The sequence below is a fragment of the Piliocolobus tephrosceles genome, chromosome 15 (genome assembly GCF_002776525.5).
Source record: "Piliocolobus tephrosceles isolate RC106 chromosome 15, ASM277652v3, whole genome shotgun sequence".
In the NCBI taxonomy this organism is placed as follows: domain Eukaryota; kingdom Metazoa; phylum Chordata; class Mammalia; order Primates; family Cercopithecidae; genus Piliocolobus; species Piliocolobus tephrosceles.
Genome location: NC_045448.1, coordinates 25854996 through 25876479, shown reverse-complemented (window position 1 = coordinate 25876479; position 21484 = coordinate 25854996). Strand labels below are relative to the sequence as shown.

General features: G+C 38.4%; 1 protein-coding gene and 1 pseudogene across 2 annotated transcripts in view; one reads left to right on the top strand and one right to left on the bottom strand.

Moving 5' to 3' along the window:
* Nucleotides 1–21484, top strand: part of ASXL2 (ASXL transcriptional regulator 2) — a 160943-nt gene that overhangs the window by 51830 nt on the left and 87629 nt on the right. The gene's annotated exons all lie outside the window — the stretch shown is intronic.
* On the bottom strand, nt 17811–18287 carry LOC111554409 (annotated as a pseudogene).

Genomic DNA, 21484 nt, shown 5'->3' with positions numbered 1-21484 from the left:
AGTAGTGGGGAATAGTGAGTTACTATTAAATGAGTACAGAATTTCTGTTAGAGATGTTGAAAACGTTCTGAAGATGGATGATGGTAACAGCTGCACAGCATTGTGAATGTACTTAATGCCACTGATTAAAAATGGTTAAAATGGTAACTTTTATGTTATGTGGGTTTTACCGCAACCAACCAATGAGATATTTGAAAAGAAGTGGGCCGGGCGCAGTGGCTCATGCCTGTAATCCCAGCACTTTGGGAGGCCGAAATGGGCAGATCACCTGAGGTTGGGAGTTCGAGACCAGGCTGACCAACAAGGAGAAACCCCATCTCCACTAAAAATATAAAATTAGCTCGGTGTGGTGGCACATGCTTGTAATCCCAGCTACTCGGGAGGCTGAGACAGGAGAACTGCTTGAACCCGGGAGGCGGAGGTTGCAGTGAGCTGAGACTGTGCCATTGCACTCTAGCCTGGGCAACAAGAGTAAAACTCCATCTCAAAAGAAAAAAAAAAAAACAAAAACAAACGAAATGGTTGGCTCCTAGCTGTGAAAGATTCAAGTACTAGCCCCTTTAAGAAGTTGGGTGGTAAGTAAGATTGGAAATCATTTATCCAAAGTATGGAATTCTGGAAATTAATTAGAAACATGAATTCTTTTTTTTTTTTTTTTTTTTTACAAAAGCAGTACAATGTTTAAATTAAATGCCTGTTTATAACTATAAAGCATAGCAGCATTTTAGAAAATATAGGAAGAAAAAGGTCCTTAAATTTTTCCCCTCACCATGATCTGTGACTTTTTATATTCCATTATGTTGTTTTTATGCATTAAAGCACTAATTTTAAAGATAGTTTAGGCTGGGCATGGTGGCTCATGCCTGTAACTGCAACACTTTGGGAAGCTGAGACGGGAGGATCACTTGAGGCCTGGGGTTTGAGACCAGCCTGAACAAGATAGCGAGACCTTGTCTTTATTAAAAAAGAAAAGAAAACATGGCAGTGCAGGCCTATAGTCCCATGAATATATGCCCTATGAATATATGAGGTATTATTAGTATCATATATTAATAATAACCACTTCAGGAAGTGTCAGAACGTGATTCAAACTTCAGCCTCCCAAATATGCTGGGAGGCTGAGGCAGGAGCATCACTTGAGCCCAGGAAGTCAAGGCTGCAGTGAGCCATGGTTGGGCCACTGCACTCCAACCCTGGGCAACAAAGCAAGACCCTGCCTCTTAAAAAAAAAAAAAAAAAAAAAAAAGATAGAATTTCCCATAGGAGTAATAGGGAAGAAAAAAGTTTTGATGTTTCAGGTGAAATGGGAGGACATGACTTAGGCCAGGAGAGGTCAAGAACTGTTTCTGTTATGCTTTATAGTCAGAGTTGATAGCAAAGGCATTGTGGAGTTCTTTAAATTAGCTTAGTTCTTTTTGTAACAGTTAAAACAAGAAGACGTGAAAAGTTATTGATACTATAGATAAATGCTGTAGCTGTGATATCTGGTCATTTGTAAATAGAGAAAAGTTAATTCCCATACTGTTTACCAATAAACAGTTTTTTCATAAAATCAAAAATAGTAAAAAGAATTTTGTTGAGATGTCTAACCTCCTTGTTCAATTTTCTGTGGCTAAAATATAACCTAATTTGTTTGTTACATAAATACCAATGATAATGTGGCAGTTGTTTCCTAGGGTTGAGCTATTCAACACAGAATTGCTTGTTCCAAATTTGAAGTACTGTTAGAACTTTTAAAACAATTTTGTAAGCTTTTACTCATTTGTTTTTCTGTAGACAGTTTGCTTTTTAAAAATCTATATTATTCATTGGGTAGAGATTTTGTTTACTGGGTTTGTTTGTTTAAAGAGCCCCTATTCTCATTATTATAGCTCATGTGTTGATTCTGGATTATACCGTGGGTTTGTGTGAATCTAAATATTGAAGGAATGGTTAGGTATTTTGTTTCCTTGCTGAGACACTAGAAATAAAACCAAAGATTCAGAGAGATGTGTCCATTTTTGTGTACATTTTGACGATATACTTCAGTTACTAAGGGAAAGAATTCAGAATTTTATTTTACCTTGAATGAAAGTAAAATGGTTGTCATTAGCCATCAGTATATAAAATAGCCTTTTTAAAAAAGTGCTTTCCTTTTTGTCTGATGATGCTGATTTTACAGTTTGCAGAGAAACAAAGAGCACCTGGTGCTCCAGTTTGTTTTTAAGTTTCTCCTGACTTGAGCCCATATTTCTTCTTGTCATTACAAACTATGCCATTTTTCAGGAAGTGTCAGAGGTGATTCAAACTCCAGCCTCCCAAATATGCTCACATGGCTACTCCCACATGGCTTCATGGAACTGTTTCTGGGATTTTGGGCATTGATAAGTTAAGAGTTTATTTAAATGTTCTGTGTAAGTCTCTGAGCTATACAGTTCTATAGTTCTTAGGATCTGATCAGAAGACCAGCAAGTACACAGTAATTTGAACAGGAAAGTTATTAACTGGAAGTTATTAACAGATTAACCAGGGATTAACTGTTGAAAGGTAAAGAGAAAGCAGGGCTCTAGCTCAGCGGATGACAAAGTTCATTGGTGCTGTAGCCTGAGGTGGCCGCAGGAAACTGCCTACTAGGTACTAGAAGAGCTTTGCTGAAAAGCACCCTGCTGGGGAACCTGTCCCACCTTTTGGGGAATAAATATTAGCTACTACATATTTATGTAATAGGTAAAAATATACAGGTACAGCTAAACACATGAGTGAATGTAACTTCTTTCGTTTTCTTTCTTTCTTTTTGAGACGGTCTCAGTGTCACCCAGACTGGAGTACAGTAGCACGATCATGGCTCACCGCAGCCTTGACTTCCTAAGTAGCTGGGACCACAGGCGTGCGCCACCATGCTTGGCTAATTTTTTTTTTTTTTTTGTAGAGACAGGGTTTTGCCACGTTGCCCAGGCTGGTCTTGAACTCCTGAACTCAAGTGGTCCCCCTGCTTCGGCCTCCCAAAGTGCTGAGTTTACAGGCATGAGCCACTGCACCTGGCCGCCTCTTGGTTTTGTTTTGTTTTGTTTTTTAATCACGGCTCACTGCAGCCTCAACCTCCCAGCCTCAAGTGATTCTCCCACCTCAGGCTTCCGAGTAGCTGGGACTGCGGGCACACACCACTATGCCTGGCTAATTTTTAAATTTTTTTATAGAGATAAGGTCTCTATGTTGCCCAGGCTAGTCTCAAACTCCTGGGCTTACGGGATCCTCCCACCTTAGCCTCCCAAACTGCTGGGATTATAGATGTGAGCCACAGTACCTGGTCTGAAGACACTTTTTTGAAATATAAATTTTTACTTTTGGAGAATTCTAAAAACAAAAGTATACATCCTCCATCATAAACTGTAAATAGTCTTTATACCCTGGGCTGTTCTGAAATAAATTGCAGTAATTTTATTGCATGAATATGTCAGTATATATCAAACAGATAAGAACTTGAGACTGGTTGTGTGCAATTTGGGTATTCTGGCTTACAAAAAATAGAACAATTAAATCTACACATTAAACCTACACACTGTTGACAGAATACATACCCTGAATATTCTTTGAAACCATGCCTGTTAATTCTTTACTGTTACTACTCATTACTACACCTACGCTTACGCTAGATATACAGTAGGTTTTCCCCCTCCATCAGCTGTGGCTGCCATTAGTGTTTACAGACGTGCTTTTATAGCATTAAGTGTCGAACTTAATGCCTTCCTTCTGAAGTAGCTATTGCCTTTAGTGCTTCCCACCCCCTCCCCCTTTGGAATTTCCTTAACCTGCTTTGCTCATGTTTTTTTGTTGTTGTTGAGACGGAATCTCGCTCTGTCACCCAGGCTAGAGTGCAGTGGCCAGATCTCAGCTCACTGGAAGCTCCGCCTCCCGGGTTTACACCATTCTCCTGCCTCAGCCTCCCAAGTAGCTGGGACTACAGGTGCCTGCCACCTCGCCCGGCTAGTTTTTTGTATTTTTTTTAGTAGAGATGGGGTTTCACTGTGTTCGCCAGGATGGTCTCGATCTCCTGACTTCGTGATCTGCCCGTCTCGGCCTCCCAAAGTGCTAGGATTACAGGCTTGAGCCACCGCGCCCGGCCTGCTCATCTTATTAACTGTATTATCTTGACTCTTACATCAGCTAATAGAGAAATAGAGTTTTTAGGAAGGAAGAGAAAAATAGTAAAGTATTCAGTTCTTGAGACCCTATTCTCTGACTAGTTTTTCTTGTCTTTCCATTCATGAATAGAAGAGGGGAAATAGGAAGATTATTTGTTTATGAATTTATCATCCACAAATTGGGCATTTTCTGAATTAGACCATTCATGAGTGATCTCAAGGGTTCACGATATATAATTAGTAATTTTGGCGAATTTGAATCTTTCACACTATAACATTAACATAGGTGAGTAAGTTATATAGCTAATGAATGAGTGTGACCAACTGTCTAGATTGTAAAGAACTCTGGGAACCACCCAGCAAAGGTTATGCTCAATAAACATTTTAGAGATTGAGATTTTACCTCTTTGTCTGGGGGAGTCCTAGTGACATCTGATTAGTACCAATTTGTTTATGAAGAAAATAATCTCTTTTATACTGTATTGAAGGTTATATGTTTTAGCTTACATTATACTAAAAACCAATCAGAGCACCTATTTTTTCCCATATCTCTCCCATGCAAAAGTATATAGCAAGGGAAATAAAGTCAATATTCTCTACTACTTTTCAGCAGAAATCCTTACCCCTGCAGAGTAGATTATCTGATTATTTGCTAAGCTGAATTGCCTTGAAGTGATTTCATTAGAAACAGCCTAGTTTTAGAATGAAGAACATTTTTTATTGTATTGATACTATATCTAAGGTTGGACGATACCTTTGTGGTTAAGCCAGCATCTTCCTCCTCTTCTTCTTTTTAAACATTTAAAAAATATTTTTTGTAGAGATGAGGACTCACTATGTTGCTCAGGCTCATCTTGAACTCTTGGGCTCAAGCAATCCTCCTGCTTTGGCCTTGGCATGAGCTACTGTGCCCAGCCATCTTCCCTGTTAGTTGCAATCTGCTTTCAAGCCCACAAACCTGGTAGGGATGTCAAGAAGGATTAGTAATGAAAAAAATGACAACAAAATGTTTGGGTATTGACAGAAAAGAGTATTCTTATCCATTGTAATTCAGATCCGTAAGAGCTCCATTATGGATCACAGGGAAGCTAATAAACCTTAAGCTGATGGCTTTATGATGGCTCCTTGAAATTGAAATGCATGGGAAGAATATTAAAGAATGGGTAGTGTTCATTGTATCAACATTTAATTCGAAACTGCCCTAAGTTTTACTTTGTTACACAATCAAATTACTGCAACTGTTTTCTGAAGTAGTTTAGACTGTTTAGCTAAATTTGTGTATCTTTAGACATATTTTGATAATATTTTTGGCTAACTTGTACATTTTAATGAAGAAGTTAATGAGGGGGTTGCTAATTTGGGGAATTGTGGATATTGCTGGGAAGGGAAGGGACAGTTTAATTTTTGGTTTTATTGTTGCTTTGTAAGAAAAATTAAAAGCTTTTTTTTTTTCTTCTTTCATTTTCCTGCACTGCATTCCAACTCCAGAAGGTAAGAAGTATTACTTTATTCTAAAGAAGTATTGTGCAATTATAAAGCACACTCTTAGAAATTTAATTTAACTTACCTTTGAATGCTTGAGTTTTACTTTATAAAATTACATAATTAGTCCAGAAACTAAGTAATATTGATATTATTATGTTAATGTTTATTCATTAAGTGTGCTTTTTTGGTTCTTGCAGTTTGTATTTATTGTTTGATCATAAGTTTAGAAATCTGATCTACATTAAGGTTTATTAAAATCAACATTTGACTTATAAAAGCGTTGGGATGCCAAGTATTAGGCAGATTAATAATGAAAATATTTAGTAGACTGGAAACATGTATATTAACATTTGCTTTATGGCTGTAAGATTGAAAATGTATGTTTATGTTCTTAATTTAGAGAAAATATTGGTAAATCGGCTGGGCACGGTGGCTCATGCCTGTAATCCCAGCACTTTGGGAGGTTGAGGTGGGTGAATCACTTGAGGTCAGGAGTTCTAGACTAGCCTGACCAATATGGTGAAACCCCATCTCTACTAAAAATACAAAAATTAGCCAGATGTGGTGGCGGGCACCTGTAATCCCAGCTACTCGGGAGGCTGAGACAGGGGAATTGCTTGAACCTGCAAGGCGGAGGTTGCAGTGAGCCAAGATCATGCCACTGCACTCCAGCCTGAGCAACACAGCAAGACTCCGTCTAAAAAAAATTGGTAAATCCTTTAGGGGCATGATACTTAAAAACAGGGCAGAATGGGTTAAAAATCTTAATCTGGATCCTTTACTGAATTGGATTTTCGTGTGTGGGCGTGGCCTTTTAGATTCACCCCCACTATAGCAGTTACCGTGTTACATGCCTGTGAGACCTGAGGGCAACAGTCATGTCCATGTATTTTAATGTGACTTGGACATGGCATGCTTGGGTTATAATTAGAGCTTAATTAGTCTTTTTAACTCTAGTTATATTTGTAGTCCATTAAGTTCATTTGTAAGAACTTATTTATTGTAAGCAAGAGTTTGTGGATGAAAGCTTAATTAAGGTCTTACAAAGTTAAAATTATAATTAAAAAATAAAAAAACTAGATAAATTTTGTTTTGTGTTATTTTTGTTTGAAGGGAGCATATATTTGATTGGTTCTTATTTATTTATTTATTTGGAGGCAAAGTCTCACTCTGTCACCCAAGCTGGAGTGGAGCAGCATGGTCTTGGCTCACTGCAACCTCTGCCTCGCAGGTTCAAGTGATTCTTCTGCCTCAGTCTCCCTTATAGCTGGAATTACAGGTGCCTGCCACCACCCCCGGCTAATTTTTGTATTTTTAGTAGAAATGGGGTTTTACCATGTTGGCCAGGCTGGTCTTGACCTCCTGACCTCAAGTGATCTGCCCGCCTTGGCCTCCCAAAGTGCTGGGGTTACAAGCGTGAGCCATCGCGCCTGGTCATTGATTGGGTTCTTTAAGTGCAAATGATAGGAACCAAATGTGAATAACTTAAGCAAAATGAGATTTATTTGAAGAATATGGGGGCAGAGGCAAGACTCAGACTCAAAAGCAAGAAACAGGCTCTGAAATTAGGAGAAGGAAGGCAACTTCTTCTAATGCATAGTCTCATCAAGACACTCCAGTTGGGCTAAATTAGTCATTGTCTACTCTGCTCAAGGTTAAACTTCAAGGAAGAGTGAACTTGGTTGGCCTAGTGCCCAGGGATGGTGAGATATCTTAATGGACAGTCTTACCGAGACTGTTTCCAGTAGGGTAGGGCATAGTTCCCCAAAGTAAAATTAAGCATTCTTTTTTTTTTTTTTTGAGACAGAGTCTTGCTCTGTTGCTCAGGCTGGAGTGCGGTAGTGCAATCTCGACTCACTGCAACCTCTGCCACCTGAGTTCAAGCAGTTTTCCTGCCTCAGCCACCCGAGTAACTGAGATTACAGACGCACACCACCACGCCCAGCTACTTTTTTGTATTTGTAGTAGAGATGGGGTTTCACTATGTTGGTCAGGCCAGTCTCAAGCTCCTGGCCTCAAGTGATCCGCCCACCTCAACCTTCCAAAGTGCTGGGATTACAGATGTGAGCCACCATGCCCAGCCAAAATTGAGCATTCTTTACAGAAGAAGAGGGAATGGATATTGGCCAGGAAGAAGCAACAGCTGTCCATTGCTTCCTATAGAAAATTAAAGTACAACAGAAAAATGTAAGCCATAAGCAGTTGTAGGAAGTAACCTTTTATGCAGATTCTCCTAACGGTAACATTGTGCAAAACCATAGTGCAGTGTCACAGCCAGAATACCGTGTCTGATATAATCCACCTGGTTTTACTGGTACCCAGGTGTGTGTATGTGTATGGGGTGCTATGTGGTTTTATCATGTGTATAGATTTATGTACCTACCACCACAATCAAGATACAGAATACTTTCAACGAATATCCTTTGTGTTCTTCTTTTAAAACCACATGTACTTCCCTAGTACCTCTTCTTGCCCTCCTTATTCTAGTTTGTCCTACATTTCTATAATTTTGTCATTTCAAGTGTTTAATGGAATCATAGAGTGTGTAACCATCTGGGATTGGCTCCCCCGCAACCCCCATTCATTGTATGTTTCTGGGGAGTCCTCCAAGTTATTGTGTTCATAGTTCATTCTTTTTTATTGCCGAGTAGTATTCTTTGACATGGATGTACGACAATTTCTAACTATCCATTGCATATCTGAATTGTTTCCAGGCTTTGGCTATTAAAAATAAAACTTCTATGAACATCTGTGTAAATGTTTTTATATGGGCATGCATTTTCCATTCTCTGGGTTAAATGTACAGAAAGTGCTGTTGCTGGGTTGTGTGGTAAGTGCATGTTTAATTTTAAAGACACCTTGAAACTAAATGAATTTCTTGTAAACTGCATATAGTTTAGATTTTTTTTTTTTTTTTTTTTTTTTGGTCCATGCTGCCAATCCTTGCCTTTTAATTTGTGTGTTTACACGATTTATATTTAAAGTAATTATTGATAGGTGAGTTTGTCTGCCATTTTTGTTTTGTTTTGTTTTCTGTGTTTCCTCTATTTCTCATTCCTCTGTTTCTCTTTTCTTGACTTCCTCATGGATCATATTTTAGGATTCTGTCTTGATTTATATTTGTAGTATTGTATTTCTTTATCTTTACATAGTTTTCTAAACTGTTTCAACTGGGTATTACAACATATACATGTGATTTATCACAGTCTGCTGATATCATTTTACCACTGTAAATGAAGTGTGGAAACCGTACTTCCATTTAGATTCTTGCGTATGAGATGGTATTAAAATTTGTGTTCCAGTCATCAAATGTAATTTATAAAATTTATGAGAAGCATAGTCTGTGGTATATACCTGTTCCTGCTCTTTCTGTTTTTTCTTCCTGGTGCTACAGGATTGCTTCTTTTATCATTTCCATTCCATTCAATGACTTCCTTTAGTCATTCTTTAAGAATAGTTCTTTTAGTTTTACTTAGTCTGAAGTCAACTACTTCTTTTAGTTTTACTTAGTCTGAAGCTGGTTCGTCAGATATAGAATTCACAATTGACAGTTCTTTTCATTCAGCACTAGTGAAATGTCATGCCATTTCCTTCTGGCCTATGTGGTTTTAGTTGACAAATCTATTGTCATTTAAATTGGTGTTTCCCTGTAGTAATGTATTGTTTCTCTCTGACTGCTTTCAGGACTTTTTCTTTGGATTTAGTTTTCAGGAGTTTAATTATGATGTATCTTGGTGGACTTATTTAGATTTATCCTATTTAGATTCACTGAGTTTCTTGAATCTGTTCATTTATTTCTTCATTTTTCTTTATTACTTTTTCTATTTATTTTTAAATCCTGTTACATCTTCAGGTTTTTTGTTTTTTGAGACCGGGTCTCATTCTGTTGCCCAGGCTGGAGTGCAGTGGTGCAATCTCAGCTCACTGCAGCCCCAGCCTCCTGGGCTCAAACAGTCCTCCCATCTTAGCCTCCTGAGTAGCTGGGGCTACAGGTGTGCACCACCATGCCTGTCTAATTTTTGCATTTTTTGTAGAGGCAGGGTTTCACCATGTTGCCCAGTGCAATGCCTGAGCTCAAGCAGTTTGCCTGCCTTGCCCTCCCAAAGTGCTGGGTTTACAGGCCTGTGTCATTGTGCCCATCCTGTGTTTATTTCTTTAACCAAATAAGAGAAGTTTTCAGCTGTTAATTCTTTGAATACTCTTTTTTTTTCTTTTTTTTGGAGACAGAGTCTCACTCTGTCACCCAGGCTGGAGTGTGGTGGTGTGATCTCTGCTCACTGCAACCTCTGCCTCCCAGGATCCGGCAATTCTCCTGCCTCAGCCTCCCGAGTAGCTGGGATTACAGGTGTGTGCCACCAAGCCAGCTAATTTAGTAGAGACAGAATTTCACTACATTGGCCAGGCTGGTCTTAAGCTCCTGACCTCAAGTGATTCACCCACCTTGACCTTCCAAAGTGCTGGGATTACAAACGTGAGCTACTGTGCCTGGTCAATTCTTTGAATACTCTTTCCACCCTACTCTTTTTCTCTTTTCTTTCTGGAATGCTGATGATATGAATGTTGAATCTTCTGTTATTATCCCACGGTGCCTTAAGATTCTGTTGATTTTTTTTTTGGTGTTATTTTTTCTGTCTGTTCACATTGAGTAAATTGTATTGACCTGTTATTAAGCTCACTGATTCTATCCTCTGTCATCTCCACTCTCTTACTGATGAGTTTTTCAATATCTTAGTGTATTTTTTGTTTTTATAATTTCTATTTGATTTCTTTTTATAAGTTCTGTCTTTGCTGATATTTTCTATATATTTGTTTCAGGAGAATTTTAAGTAGTTCTTGAAGCATTTTTATGAGAGCTATTCCAATTTTTATTGTTTATTTATTACTTTTTTTGGAGGCAGAGTCTTGCTCCGTCGCCCAGGCTGGAGAGCAGTGACGCGATCTCAACTCACTGCATCTTCCACCTTCCGGTTCAAGCAATTATCCTGCTTCAGCCTCCCAAGTATCTGGAACTACAGGCATGCGCCGCCATGCCCAGCTAATTTTTGTACTTTTAGTAGAGACGGGGTTTCACCATACTGGTCAGGCTGGCCTTGAACTCCTGACCTCAGGTGATACACCCGCCTTGGCCTCCCAAAGTGCTGGGATTACAGGCGTGAGCCACTGCATTCCGCCTACTCCAAAATTTTTCTTACAATTTTAACATCTGTCTCAGTGTTGGCCTCCTTTAATTGTCTTCTTTGATTCAGATAGTGATTTTCCATTGAACCCTGGATATTTTGGCTATCATGTTAGGGGATGTCCAGTCTTATTTAAGCTGGCATTCACTGTATTTACTTAGGTTTACCATGCAGGTCCTGTACTGTTTTAGTGGATTGTGGTTCCAGTAACAAGTTTAATTTTCAGATCCTTTGCAATGGTACTTGGGTCTGCTTGTTTTATCTGGTGCCACAGAGGCTCCCATTGACCTCTGCTGCTTATTGATCTCTGTTGCTTCTCTCTGAGGGGATGGAAATTTTCACAGGCTGGGCTGCCTGATGCCTGTAGATGTGGACAAAAGGGAGTCTTCAGCCTGTGGGGACAGACAGGCTTCCTGGCAGGTTCCCGTTTGCTTGAGCTACTTGACTGCTCAGCATCTTGTGAGGGGGAGGTGTTGTAGTCTCAGACCCACAAGGACAAAGAGGCTTCCTGGGCTGGACTGTTTTTTGTGATGTTCTCCCACTTGCTGGTGCCATTTGGCCTCCCCTATTCTAGGCTTTATTTTTGAGACTTGAGGGAACGTAAACTTGCAACGAAAGTCGTTTAATAATCTCCTAAGATCTACCATAACTAAGTTACTTCTCTTAGTTGGGAAATGCCAGGAATTGGTAAAATTAATGGGTCAACCAACTACTTCAAAACTCTGAATCTCAATATAAATGGCTACATCTGGACTGATAGCTCTGGTTCAAAGCAGAAAATAATTGTAATAAGTAGTGTTAGCTGTTTAGATATCCAAGCTCTGCTTGCTAAATCAACAAGAATACCAAGTAGGACAAAGGTATAAAATTGCGAAATTTCTGTCTTTTGGTTTACTTAATTGAATCTGTTGATTTTTATTCTCTCTCCAGCTGAGTTCTTTCGGAACCATGCTCTTAGTTTATATTCATTCATAAGTATTTTGTTTTCCTCACTAATACTCCTTTTACCTCAGATAATATATCCTTCTCTCTCTCTCTGTGTGTGTGTGTATGGGGGTGTGTATGTATGTGTCTCCCTTTCTGTGTTTCTGTCTCTGTCTCTCCGTTTGTCTCAGGCAGGAGTGCAGTGGTGTGATCATAGCTCACTGCAGCCTCGACCTTCTGGGCTTAGGTGATTCTCCCACCGTAGCTTCTGTAGTAAGTAGTACTACAGGTGTACACTGCCACATCTGGCCTACTTTTTGTTACCTATTCCTCATAAGATTGAAAAGCCTGATGCTGTAGTGAAATGGCCTTGACTAAGATGGGAGTCCATTCACATGGTCTATTTAATCTTGAATAAGCCTTATGAAATCATTATCTCATAGATAAACACATCAAATCAGTGAAAAATTACATATCCAATTAGTGATACAACTTGAATCCCCATCTATGAGTCTAAAATATAAGTACTATTTCTGCTGCCTCACTTTTGAGTAGGACTCAGGAGATTGGACAAGGATTTTTTTTTCTTTTTCTCTTTTTTTTTTTTTTTTTTGAGACACAGTCTAACACTTTCGCCCGGCTGGAGTGCAATGGCGCGATCTCAGCTCACTACAACCTCCGTCTCCAGGATTCAAGCAATTCTCCTGCCTCAGCCTCCCCAGTCGCTGGGATTACAGGTGCCCGCCACCACTCCTGGCTAATTTTTTGTATTTTTAGTAGAGATGGGGTTTCACTATGTTAGCCAGGCTGGTCTCGAACTCCTGACCTTGTGATCTGCCCACCTTTGCCTCCCAAAGTGCTGGGATTACAGGCATTGGCTACTGTGCCCGGCCCGGACAAGGATTTTTTTGTTTGTTTGTTTGAGACAAGAGTTTCGCTCTTTGTTGTCCAGGCTAGAGTGCAATGGTGCGATCTCAGCTCACCACAACCTCCAGAGGGTTCAAATGATTCTCTTGCCTCAGTCTTCCGAGTAACTGGGATTACAGGCATGCGCCACCATGCCTGGCTAATTTTTTGTGTTTTTAGTGGAGACAGGGTTTCCCCATATTGGTCAGGCTGGTCTTGAATTCCCGACTCAGGTGATTTGCCTGCCTCGGCCTCCCAAAGTGCTGGGATTTCAGGCATGAGCCATCGCACCCAGCTGGCCTGGACAAGGATCTTAATGAACTGTTTTGTATTTCTCTTTAGGTAAAAAGTTAGATTGTTCTCTAAGGCCCTTCTATACCAAGAGTTTGTAGTTATCTAATCTAAATAATATTTATAATATTGAACCTTGTTATTTCATTTGTTTACTTAAAAATAGAACATAGAATTACTGGACTCCTTTTTTTTTTTTTTCATTTGAAACTGTTTTACCCACTTGCTACTGCTAATGGACAAAGTCATGCTTTTTAGAAGATGTTAGTGGAAGACAACAGTGGGATGATAGAGTGAAGGTTTATAGTTAGATGTTAAGTGTAAGATAAAGCAAACAACAACAAAAAATTTCCAAGGAATCTTTTGTTGCTATGACCTCCCTCTCTAGGCGATTCCTTGCTATTTTTTTGTTCTATGCCCATCTGCTGCTCTGTTGACCTAGAACCTCTCATTTTGGGGCCCCAACTAGATCTACTTACCCCAAAATGCTTGTTTAAAAGTTTTCCTACACACCCTTTCCCTTATGTCTTTAGTGCTTTTATTCCCATTTGTTTGATGGTGTGTTTAGGGGAGGAAAACAATATGAAGAAACAAATTCATTAAAGTATGGATGAGTCAAATGTTACTTTTTAAATCAAAGTTAAAAGCTACATTTATATTATTTCTTTTTAAAAAGCAGATTAGTTGTTAATCTGAATGAATCAATCATTGGTGGAATTGTAGGTAATATGATCAAGGGAAGGAAAAATGTTTTACTGAAAGTGTATAGGAATACAAAAATTTAAATTTAAGTCTAAAATCTACCAAGACTATTTATTAATTCGGTAATTTCTAAATTACCGAGTGCACACATGTGGTGGTGCAGACATGTGGTTCAGCTACTCAAGAGGCTGAGGTGGGAGGATCTTTTGAGTTTAGGAGTTCAAGGCTACAGTGTGATTGAGCCAGCCTGGGTTACAGAGCAAGACCCTGTCTCTAAATAAATGAATAAATAAATAAAATCGACTTGAAGTGAGGGCATTTAAGCATCTGATCTAGATTACTTCTTCTTCTTCTTCTTCTTTTTTTTTTAACCTTGAAAGTCTGAGTCTATTATTTAATCCTATTGAAGTTCAAGGGATTGAGCTTTGAAGGATAAATATAGATTGTGTATAGTTCAGCCAGGAAGAGGGAAGATGATTAATCATTGTGGCCTTACCAAGTTTTGACAATTGTATTTTATAGTAAGGAGTACGGAAAAAATGGACAAGAGATTGGGGATTAAAGTAGGAATTAGGCAGTAACTTGTTATTGCAAGAGAGATTATCTCTACTATCAAATAAGTTGGATTAATGATGTCCCTTAAACCTGTTTATCAAAGGTTTGAAATGGGGATAACAAATATTGGCAGACACTGATGAATTTTGAGGATGGATGGTATAAGCTTATTGTATTAAAAATTCTTTGGATTGGGTGCAGCAGGGAATGCCAGTGAGGAGACCAAAAATAATCTGGAAAGGAGTAGATTTCAGAATTTCATGAAGTCTTAAAATGCTTGAATGACTGTCATTGGAATGGTAAGAAATAATGTCAAACACCCCCCTCCCCCCCAGTTTCAAATATAATTTGTTGCAAAATCAGTTTCAAAATTCAAACATTGCAGAGGAAACAAAGAGCCCCCCCCCCATTTCCCCAGTATTATACTACTGATTTTCATCATAAAGGTAGACTTGTAAATAGACTTGTAGGAAGAGTATTTAGTTTAGCTTAAGAAGGAATTTGTGAATAATTGGAAATGCTTGAGGACATAGTGCCCATTCACCACGTTGTATGATTACATAAGACATTGGATGATTACCTGTTTAGATACTTTAGAGGGGGTACAAGTACCTGTAGGTAAATGGACTAGGTCACCTGTGGAGCTCCCTTGTCAACCTGTATTTTATCTGATTCTTGTTAGTAGGTGTTGAAAACAGAAAGTTATGTAAACTGAGGATTAAGTAAAGAATGATCAAAAGTTGTAGGATTTTATTTTACCCAGCAATTCCTCTTCTGCCTATATACACAAAAGAATTGAAAGCAGAGACTTAACAGATAGTTTTAACACTAGTGTTCATAGCAGCATGATTCACAGTAGCCAAAGGGAAGAAACAACCCAAATATTCATTGATGGGTGGATGGCTGGATAACAAAATGTAGCATATATATTCAATGGAATATTCAGCTTTAAAAAGAAAGGAAATCAACACCTGCTGCAGCATGAGTGAATCTTGAAGACATTGTACTAAGTGAAATAAGCCAGACAAAAAATAACAAATACTGTGCGATTCCACTTATGTAAGATACCTAGAGTAGTCAAATTCATGGAGACAAAAAGAATGGTGGTTGCCAGGAGCTGGTGGGCAGGGGAAGATGGTTGTTGTTTAGTGGGTATAGAGTTTCCGTTTTGTAAAATGAAAAGGTTGCTCAACAGGATGACTGTACTTAACACTACTGAACCTGTACACTTAGAAAGGTAAGATGGTAAATTTTATGTATATTTTACCACAATAAAAATGTAGGATTTTGCATTTATTTGAATGGGGCACAACTTAATCTAACGTAGGAGAAACAGCCGTCGTGTTATATTAGTAGGAAATAGAGAGCATTTGCCTAAGGTAAAGAGAATGAGCAGAGGTATGCCTTTAACTTTTTCAAGAAGGTTAATGTTCATTTTACCTTGTTAAATTTAAAATCTAGACAGTGATGGGTGGTTAAGAAAGCGAAAGATAAGAATGTGATTTTTATTAGCTTCTGCTCACAATGTGATGATTCAGAATTGGTAAAACAAGTAAGTTTTAGAGTTTTGGCAAGAGCCTTTAGAATGAGGAGGGTTATAGACAAGACAAAGCAAGCTAAAGCTGAGACTTTTAACTTTGAAAGTTGATGGGCCATGAATACTTGAACTTTATTCTGGACTTCATTTACATGTGTCTTTGAGCCCCAGAAAGAAACTAAGAATGAAAGAAAGAATAGTGAAAATGTCATGATTTTCAGTGGGGAAATTAGACATCATTAGTTATGGGAAAAGTTATCAGTTAATTTTGGGAAGAGATCTCTTTTTTAAAAAGTACATAATTAGGAAACATTAAGAATCATAATTTTGCTGCGAGTGCTGCTGCATTTACAGTTGAATATACTCTTACTTGTAAACCAGGGAGGTGGAGACTGACAAATTAAAAAACATAAGCTCTAAACCTGAGTTTCTGATTTTGTTCGATTCTTGAATTGATAGCAAAATTGCAAATATGGCTAACAGTTTTTAGATAGTATACATTTTAAACTTCTACCTATGTGCCGTATTTTTCTGGGGGCAAGTGTGTGTGTGTGTGTGTACGTGTATGTGTACGTGCACACTAGCAAAGAGACTGTGTTATTTGGCTCAGCTCTAGTTCAGTTATTCAGTTATTTTTACATTAAAATTTAAGAAGGAGTACTTCTTTCTTATGGAAACTTCCACTTCCTCTTTTATATCACCTGCACATACCACTGCGTTGCTATATGGTAGGTCCTTGTAAATATTAAATGAATGAGAAACCAAGACAGCTTCTTTTCCATATTTTTTTCCTGAGTTAACTTTGTGGAGTTTTAATATTATTTGATTTTATATTTGTATCTTTTTTCTTTTACATTGAAACTCTTGGTTCAAAACAGCATTATAAATGTATTCTTTCCGTACATAAACATAGTTTCAAATTAATAATTTCAGCATCATAACTACTAATTATTGCTATATTATATATATATTTTTTTAGAGGAAGACAACACATTTAATTTTATTTCAATCAAATCACAACACTTTCTTTTCCAATGCTGCAAAGTGCATCTACAATATTCTATTACAGATCCACTTTAAAAAGGTTTCCTGTGACATTACAGCAAGCCTCTTTTTTCAAACAGAGGAATAATCTCAAATTTTTCCTCAATTAAAAATCAAAACTCCATTTCAGGAAGTGGTAAATACATAAAAAGTACAGTAAGCCAGACACTTAAAAGGACAGCCAAGAAGTCTTCCAACAGTTTATTAGAAAGAATGTGGACATTAAAAAAAATCCCCACTGTCATGAACATAAATTGAGGTTTTAAGCCCTGGTATAAGCTTAATCAAAAAAAGAAATAAAAAATCCAATACTGTATTAAACATTTTTCACTCTTTTGCCATACTGACAGTGCAAATACAAATCTGGTCTAAATGTACAGACTCTCAAACAACAATGTACAACTTTCTTCGTCTTCCATGCTAAGAGATGTAAAAACACTTAAGGGTCAAACAATACCAAATATATAGGCTTCAAAAAGCATCTAAGTTAGGGCATTCTCTACTTTTAGCTAAGATACATGTGGAACACTGGCAAGTAATCACTTATATGAATAATGTGAAGTAAGTTTTTTGAAAAATAAACTTGGAACAATCCCGAAGTATAACACCAGAGGAATAGCAGTTTACCAGTAAGGTGTCAGCCAATTTGTTCCAGCCACTTTTGAATCCATGTTCTATAATCTAAAATTTAGTTCTCTTTCCCTAAGCTGAGAGCTTCCTATCATGTCAATATCTATGTTACAAAGAAAAGGAGACTTAGGTGAGATGTTTTTATTTATCACAACTGCTGCATCAGTTGCCTAGGACCTCACTCAACAGCTTCATGAAAGTCTAGGAAATGTTCATGCATAAGGTTTATTGTCCTAGCTGACTTAAAATTGCCCCATACAATGGTACATATCAACCCTTAGTGAGGCCTTTAAAAAAAACAAACAGGTTGGAAAATGGGTGAAAGTAGGCAAATACAGCATCTGCCTTTAGAGCTGTCAACTCAGAAATTCTCTCAATTGTGAAATCTTGCGGAGAAGTTATTTTTCTTTCTCAAAATCCAGGTGATGACAATATTCCTTACTCCAGATCTGGCATTTTTTCATCATCACTGTCTTGTGAATCATCACCTGCTCCATCTACTTCTGGTGAATCTACATCCTCATCAGCACCCATGTTGTTCATCATCTCAGAGAAACTATCAAAATTAGACCTGTCTTAATCTGAACTATCTTCCCAGTCTTTCCAATTATTGAAGTCCACACTAAGCCAATTGAGCTTTGCCCTTCCTTTTGTTAACCTTGGCCATGACTGGCCACATTCTCCTTTTCGTAGACAACACACAATTGATCTGTCTGTTTTTTATGCTTGGAATCATTTGGATCAATACTGTGAAAAAGATCAACTTCATTTAAATACTTAAAATATCACTTCCTCTGAGATAACTGAATGTAGGTTTGGATTTTTCAAAATTTAAATTAACATCCTTACTCTCTTCAACACAAAATTCAATTAAGACATAGTCCCTTTGTACCACTTTGCAGAAGCAGGCTGCATTGTGAACAGGGCAGGGGGACAGGCGAACAGGTGGGCGGACCCCTGGCGTCGGCTGCTGCTAGGGAGTGACTTCTCTCCGGTGATGGCTGCGTTTTCTCCCCAGTCGCGGCCTTTTCTTGCTCCCCTCAGGCGATGGCGGCAGGGCGGGCTCGACCTCGGTCCCCAGAATGCACTGCGCAGAAAGAGCGGCCCCTCCGGTAGGAGAGAAGAGGAAAGTGTAGGAAAAGGGGCCCGAGGACCTATTGTATTTTTATGTAGAGAAAACCTTGCAGAGTAGAGTTAACTACAAGTTTCTTTTACCTTTTATAATCATTTTTGGGCTTTCAAAATTTCTGTGTGAAGGCGGAAGATGAATTCTCCCCAACTCCATTTTTAGTATTAATGTTGATAGGTTTCTTGCCAGTGAGATTCAGTCTGTCAAATCTTTGCTTCGCCAGATAACCTGAATTACTTGCAACTCATTGCATGATAAGCAGGAGATATTCTAGGAGTGGCAGTGGCATTATTGTACTCTTTAGATGGTAGATCAGTTTGTGCCATATTGAATCCATTCATTAGTGTCGGTCAATCTTAGTGCAGGTCCAGAAACAGCAGGAAGATGAACACTCTAAATAAAGCAGAAAGACTTAAGTTGTTCCAGTGTTTTCATTTTCTTTCTGCTTCTTATTTGATAAGTGGATATTTATGGTACTTGTTTTGGAATGGTTTTCTTTTCCTTTGGTTGGTCAGGTGATCAAGTGCTTTGTTTTCTGGATACATTTTGTTTTATTTGACCCTGGGAGAATATATACGTGTCCATAGAAAATATGGGAACAGGCGGGGCGCAGTGGCTCACGTTTCAACGGGGTTTCACCATGTTGGTTAGGCTGGTCTTGAACCCCTGACCTCAAGTGACCTGCTCACCTTGGCCTCCGAAAGTGCTGGGATTACAGGTGTGAGCCACCGCGCCTGGCCCCTCTATTTCTTTTTAAAACAACTTTATTGAGGTGTAGTTTACATGCCATAAACTCCAAAATCCACCTCATTTTCTTTTTTTCCTTCCTTTCCTTTCCCTTTTTCTTTCTTTCCTGACAGGGTCTTACTCTGTCACCCAGGCTGTAGTGCAGTGGTACAATCATAGCTCACTGTACACTTGAACTCCTGGCACAAGCAATCCTCTCACCTCAGTTTCTGGAGTAGTTGGGAGTATGGGCACACACCACCACACCTGGCTAATTTTCTATTTATTTTTAAATTTTTTTCTTTTAGAGACAGAGTCTTGATCTTATTGCCCAGGCTGGAGTGCAATGGCGCGATCTTGGCTCATTGCAACCTCCGCCTCCTGAGTTCAAGCTCTTCTCCTGCCTCAGCCTCCCAAGTAGCTGGGATTACAGGCATGCGCTTCCATGCCTGGCTAATTTTGTATTTTTAGTAGAGACAGAGTTTCTCCATGTTGGTCAGGCTGGTCTTAAACTCCCGACCTCAGATGATCTGCCCACCCAGGCCTCCCAATGTGCTAGGGTTAGAGGTGTGAGTCACCGTGCCCAGCCTGATTTCTTAATTTTTACATTTTTTGTAGAGACAGGTTCTCCATATGTTTCCCAGGCTGGTCTCAAATTGCTGGGCTCAAGTGATCCTCCCGCGTCAGCCTCCCAAAATGTTAGGATTTGGGGCGTGAGTTACCATACCAGGCTAGAAACTCCACCCATTTTCAGTGCACAATTCAATGGTTTTTAGTAAATTTACTGAGTTGTGCTACTATCATCATAATCCAGTTTTAGAATATTTTCATCACCCCAGTGAGATCTCTCATACTGGATACAGGTAATGCTGGTTCCTCCTGACAGCCTGTAGTCTACTTTCTGTCTCTATAGTTTGGCCATATCTGGAAGTTCATATAACTGGAATCATATAAAATGTGGTATTTTAAGGTTTGTTCATGTTTGTAGCATTGATCAGTACTTCTTTCTTTTCATTGGTCCATATTGTTGTATAGACTTTTCTCATATACTTTTAAAAAAATCATATGCATTTGTTTAACTTTAATTTTATTTATATGATATATTGCAGACTTTTAGAAAAGTTGCAAAAGTAGTCCAAAGAATTTTTATATAAACTTTACCTAGATTCTCCAAATGTTAACATCTGTCTATCTAATTTGTGTTTCTGAGATGTCTGATAATAAATCGTAGATATAATGCCCCATTCACTTTTAAATACTTCAGAGTAGGCTGGATGCAGTGGTTCACACCTGTAATCTCAGCACTTCGGGAGCTGAGGTGGGAGGATTGCTTGAGTACAGGAGTTCTAGACCAGCCTGGGTAACAAAGCGAGCCCATCTCTATAAATAATAAAATAAGATAATTAGCCAGGTGTGGTGGCGCACACTTGTAATCCCACTTACTCTGGAGGCAGAGACAGGAGAATTAAATTTGAGCCCAGGAGTTCAAGCCTGCAGTGAGCTATGATTGCACCACTGCACTCCAGCCTGGGGGACAGAGCAAGATCCTGTCTCTAAATAAATAAATTAATTAATTAATAAATAAGTCAAGCAAGCAAACTTCAGAATATATTTTCTAAAGGCAAGTACATTCTTTTATGTAACTACAGGGTAAAATAGTTAACAGGAAATCTGCATTGTCAAAATATTATTATTTAATCAGACTTTATCCAAATTTGGTTATTCTCCCACTGATGTCCTAATCCAGGACCACATATTGTATTTGCATTTAGTTTTCATGTATCTCTACTCTTCTTTAATCTGGAATTGTACTTCAGTCTTTATCTTTCATGACTAGACATTTTTTTAGTATAGGCCAGCTATTTTGCAGATTATTTCTCAATTTTTATTTCTGGTGTTTAATCATGATTAGATTTAAGTTGTGCAGTTTTGGCAGGAATGTCACAGGATTGAAAGGACATTTTTACCACAATATATCTGGAGGCCCATGGTTTCAGTGTACCACAGTATTGGTGATGGTAACTGTGATTACTTGGTTTATGCAATGTCTACCAAGTTTCTTCACTGTAAACATACCATTTTTCCCCTTTGTAATTAGTAAGTATTTTGGGGTGAAGATACTCTGAGACTCTGTAAACATCTTGTTTCTTACTGTACCTTTGCCCATTAATTTTAGCATGTTGTTATTAATCTATTGCTGCTTAACAATATTATCACAGATTTAGCAGTTTAAAACAATGCATTTATTATCTCAGTT